Genomic DNA, 6000 nt, shown 5'->3' on the forward strand with positions numbered 1-6000 from the left:
CCCCAGAGCGTCCTCCAATTTGGAGAAGCTCGGGGACAGTCCGGAAGTCAGCCCGTCAGACTCTGACGTCCCAAACCAACCCAAAACCCCAGCCTCTACACACATAAAGATGAATTGTTGTGTGAGGCTGATACGTCTCCAACGTATCTATAATTTATGAAGCATTCATACTATTTTATTATCTGTTTTGAATGATTATGGGCTTTATTATACACTTTTATATTATTTTTGGGACTAACCTATTAACTGGAGGCCCAACCCATATTGCTGTTTTATTGCCTGTTTCAGTATTCGAAGAAAAGGAATATCAAACGGAGTCCAAACGGAATGAAACCTTCGGCAACGTGTTTTTTGGAAGATTATCATCTTGGAGGCTTGGAGATCAAGTCAGAAGATCCTCGAGGAGCCCAGGAGATAGGGGGGCGCGCCCCCCCTACAGGGCGCGGCCCCCTGTCTCGTGGACCCCTCGAGAACCCCCCGACCGACTTCTTTCGCCTATATAAGCCTACGTACCCTAAAACCATGGAAAATGAAGATAGATCGAAAGTTCCGCCACCGCAAGCCTTTGTAGCCACCAAAAACCTCTCGGGAGCCCGTTCCGGCACCCTGCCGGAGGGGGGATCCTTCACCGGTGGCCATCTTCATCATCCCGGTGCTATCCATGACGAGGAGGGAGTAGTTCACCCTCGGGGCTGAGGGTATGTACCAGTAGCTATGTGTTTGATCTCTCTCTCTCTCTCTCTCGTGTTCTTTCTCGTGTTCCCTCTATGGCACGATCTTGATGTATCCCGAGCTTTGCTATTGTAGTTGGATCTTATGATGTTTCTCCCCCCTCTACTCTCTTGTGATGAATTGAGTTTTGCCCTTTGAAGTGATCTTATCAGATTGAGTCTTTTATGAGAACACTTGATGTATGTCTTGCCGTGCTTATCTGTGGTGACAATGGGATATCATGTGCCTCTTGATGTATGTTTTGGTGACCAACTTGCGGGTTCCACCCATGAACCTATGCATAGGGGTTGGCACACGTTCTTGACTCTCCGGTAGAAACTTTGGGGCAATCTTTGAAGTACTTTGTGTTGGTTGAATAGATGAATCTAAGATTGTGTGATGCATATCGTATAATCATGCCCACGGATACTTGAGGTGACAATGGAGTATCTAGGTGACATTAGGGTTTTGGTTGATTTGTGTCTTAAGGTGTTATTCTAGTACGAACTCTTGAATAGATTGATCCGAAAGAATAACTTTGAGGTGGTTTCGTACCCTACCATAATCTCTTCGTTCGTTCTCCGCTATTAGTGTCTTTGGAGTGACTCTTTGTTGCATGTTGAGGGATTGTTATATGATCTATCTATGTTATTATTGTTGAGAGAACTTGCACTAGTGAAAGTATGAACCCTAGGCCTTGTTTCCTACAATTGCAATACCTTTTACGCTCACTTTTGCCATTAGTTACCTTGCTGTTTTTATAATTTCAGATTACAAAAACCTTTATCTACTATCTATTTTGCACTTGTATCACCATCTCTTTGCCGAACTAGTGCACCTATACAATTTACCATTGTATTGGGTGTGTTGGGGACACAAGAGACTCTTTGTTATTTGGTTGCAGGGTTGTTTGAGAGAGACCATCTTCATCCTACGCCTGCTACAGATTGATAAACCTTAGGTCATCCACTTGAGGGAAATTTGCTACTGTCCTACAAACCTGTGCACTTGCAGGCCCAACAACGTCTATAAGAAGAAGGTTGTGTAGTAGACATCAAGCTCTTTTCTGGCGCCGTTGCCGGGGAGGTGAGTGCTTGAAGGTATATCTTTAGATCTTGCAATCGAATCTTTTTGTTTCTTGTTTTATCACTAGTTTTGTTTATAAAAGAAAACTACAAAAAAATGGAATTTAGTTTGTCTCATACGCTTCGTCTTTTTAATATCTTTCGTGAGTATGATGGAAAAGAAAATTGTGCTCAAGTGCTAGAAGAAGAAATCTATAAAATGTTTGTCACTAAATCTTTGAATGATGAGCATGATTGCAATGTTATTAGTATGCATTCTTTGAATACCCATGATGCAAATGATATGCAAAGTCACAAGCTTGGGGATGCTATGTTTGATGACTATGCTATTTTTTGTCCCCCAAGTTTTGATGAGAATATTTATTATGATGAAAGCATGCCTCCTATTTATGATGATTATATTGATGAAAGTGGGTTTGGAAGAGTGACAACTTTAGGTAGTATTGATCCCACTATTTTGGAGGATATTGAATCTTATTGTGATGAACATGAAAGTGGATTTGGAAGAGTGTCAACTTTATTTAGTGATGATTCCACTATTTCGGAAGAGGTTCCAATTGATTATGAGAACAAAGTTGCTATCTATGATGATTATTGTGATGAAACTTATGCTATAAAAAGTAGTGATGATTATATTTACAAATCTTGTCATGATTATGATTACCCTTTTTCTGAATGTTACTCTTTTAATGTGGAAACAATTTTTAGTGTTCAAGTCTCTTATGATACTCTCACTATTCCGAATGAGAAGAATTTTGCTTATGTGGAGAGTAGTAAATTTTCTATGCTTGTAGATCATGAAAAGAATGCTTCAGGTGCTTGTTATATTGTTGAATTCATTCATTATTCTACTGAAAATTATTATGAGGGAGGAACTTACGCTTGTAGGAATTGCAATAATATCAAGTTTCCTCTCTATGTGCTTAAAGTTTTGAAGCTATGCTTGTTTTACCTTCCTTTGCTAGTTGATTATTGTTCCCATAAGTTGTTTGATCATAAAATCCCTATGCATAGGAAGTGGGTTAGACTTAAATGTGCTAGTCATATTCTTCATGATGCTCTCTTTATGTTTCAATTCTTATCTTTTATGTGAGCATCATTGCCACCATCATGCCTAGCTAGAAAGGCATTAAAAAAACGCTTGTTGGGAGACAACCCAATATTTATCCTTACTGTTTTTGTGTGTCCACATGATTATGACAATGTATTAATCATGTTTTATAGCTTTTGTTTCAATAAAGTGCCAAGTAGAGCCTTTGGGAAGACTTGGGTGAAGTCTTTGTGATCTTGCTGTGAAAAACAGAAACTTTAGCGCTCACGAGAATAGCTGCCATTTTTTACATAAGAGCGATTTTAGGTTGATTCGTTTTGCAGATGATTCTTAGACAAATTCCTCAGGTCCACCAATTTATATCAGAATTTTTGGGGTTTCAAAAGTATACGTTTGATACAGATTACTACAGACTATTCTGTTTTTGACAGATTCTGTTTTCTATGTGTTGTTTGCCTATTTTGATCAATCTATGGCTAGTATTAAGTGGTATGAACCATAGAGAAGTTAGAATACAGTAGATATCACACCAATATGAATAAATAATTAGTTCATGACAGTACCTAAGTGGTGGTTTTATTTTCTTATACTAACGGAGCTTACAAGTTTTGTTTTAAGTTTTGTGTGGTTGAAGTTTTCAAGTTTTGGGTAAGGATTCGATGGACTATGGAATAAGGAGTGGAAAGAGCCTAAGCTTGGGGATTCCCAAGGCACCCCAAGGTAATATTCAAGGACAACCAAGAGTCTAAGCTTGGGGATGCCCCGGAAGGCATTCCCTCTTTTGTCTTCGTTCATCGGTAACTTTACTTGGAGCTATATTTTTATTCGCCACATGATATGTGTTTTTCTTGGAGCGTCATTTTCTTTTGTTAGTATTTGCTTGATGTTAGTTAGAATAATGTTTTGCATCTTTATTTTCAATAAAAATGTCAAGGATAGCCTTTGCCATTCTTATTTTGCTAGTATACATGTTGCTATTTGAAAACAGAAAGTTTACCGCTGTTGCAAAAATTCTCTAGAAAAGTCAGAGAATGGTATAATGTTGAATCTTTTTGAATATTGAGATCTGATAAATTTATTACAGTGGTAATTTTCTCTCATAATTTTTGGAGTTATGGAAGTATTGATACTCTTGCATTCTTTACAGACTGTACTGTTTTGGCAGATTGCTGTTATGTTTGCATTGTTTGCATATGTTTGCTTGTTTAATGATTCTATTTGAGGATAGGAGTATTAAATATGCAGAGACATTTAGTATTCAATGTTGAATAATAACTTTAGTGATTTTTTACAGTAGAAAATGATAAGGTTTTGCATTGGTTTATACTAACCTATCTCACGAGTTCTTGTTGAGTTTGTTGTGAATGAAGCTTTTGATAAAAAGAGAAACCGTGACATGAAAGGAATTAAGGAGACATAAAAGTTCAAGCTTGGGGATGCGCAAGGCACCCCAAGATAATATTTCAAGAAGTCTCAAGCATCTAAGCTTGGGGATGCCCCGGTAGGTATCGCACCTTTCTTCTTCGACAATCATCGGTTAGTATCGGTTGAACCTAAGTTTTTGCTTCTTCACATGAGTTGTGCTATCCTTGCAATGTCATTGTATTTTATTTTTCTTGCTGCTTGAATACAATACCAAGATCTGAAATGCTTTAATGGGAGAGAGTCTTCACATAGTACATAATTATTTAGCTACTCATTGATCTTCACTTATATCTTGTTGGAGTAGTTTGTCATTTACTCGTGCGCTTCACTTATATCCTATGAGTAAATGGTTGAATGAGTTGAATGTCATAAATCTGAAATTATATATGTTTCGTTTGCTTATCCCATGGGGAGTAATGACTTCACATCTAAGAAGTAGAGGTTGTAAATTTATTGGCGGTTAGCAAGCATTGTATTAGTCATTTGAACAATTCATGAAAGAATATTGAAGGAAGAGAGACTTCACATATAAATATATTATCATAGACATTTTTATAATTGTGAGCACTCATTATGTATGACATGCTAAAGAGTTGATGTTGGACAAGGAAGACAATGTAATGGGTTATGTTTTCTCGCATCTCAGTTAAAGTATATTGTCATGGATCATTCAAACATGTTGAGCTTGCCTTTCTCCCTCATGCTAGCCAAAATTCCTTGCACCAAGTAGAGATACTACTTGTGCTTCCAAATATCCTTAAACCCAGTTTTTGCCATGAGAGTCCATCATACCTACCTATGGATTGAGTAAGATCCTTCAAGTAAGTTGTCATCGGTGCAAGCAATAAAAATTGCTCTCTAAATATGCATGACTTATTAGTGTGGAGAAAGTAAGCTTTGTACGATCTTGTTATGGAAGCAATAAAAGCGACAGACTGCATAATAAAGGTCCATATACAAGGGGCAATATAAAGTGACGTTCTTTCACATTAAGATTTTGTGTATCCAACCCTGAAAGCGCATGACAACCTCTGCTTCCCTCTACGAAGGGCCTATCTTTTACTTTATGTCTTTTACTTTATGCAAGAGTCAAGGTGATCTTCACCTTACCCTTTTTCATTTTATCCTTTGGCAAGAACTTTGTGTTAGGGGGATCCTGATATATATATCCAATTGGATGTACGTTAGCATGAACTATTATTGTTGACATCACCCAAAGGTGAATACGTTTGGAGGCAACATTATAAGCCCCAATCTTTATCTGTGTCTGATTAAAACTTCATAACCACAAGTATTGCGTGAGTGTTAGCAATTGTAGAAGACTATATGATAGTTGAGTATGTGAAGTTTGCTAAATCAAAGCTCTGACATAGACTCTTCCTGAAAGTAAGATGAATTGCAATTGTTTTGATGACTAAGAATGAAGTTTTCTAGTTTTTCAAGAAAGTTTATGGTCTATGCTTTGACATGTGAATTGCTTGTTCCTTTATCGTGAGAAGTTTTATGAGATGAACTACTGTTATGACATATTATCATGCTAGAAAAGGTGATTGAAATTATCATTGATCAAACTTGTGCACCTTCTAGCATTCACACTTCATAAATTCTTTCTTTTATCATTTACCTACTCGAGGACGAGTAGGAATTAAGCTTGGGGATGCTGATACGTCTCCAACGTATCTATGATTTATGAAGCATTCATGCTATTTTATTATCTGTTTTGAATGA

This window comes from Triticum aestivum, chromosome 4B (assembly GCF_018294505.1).
Source record: "Triticum aestivum cultivar Chinese Spring chromosome 4B, IWGSC CS RefSeq v2.1, whole genome shotgun sequence".
NCBI classification, from domain to species: domain Eukaryota; kingdom Viridiplantae; phylum Streptophyta; class Magnoliopsida; order Poales; family Poaceae; genus Triticum; species Triticum aestivum.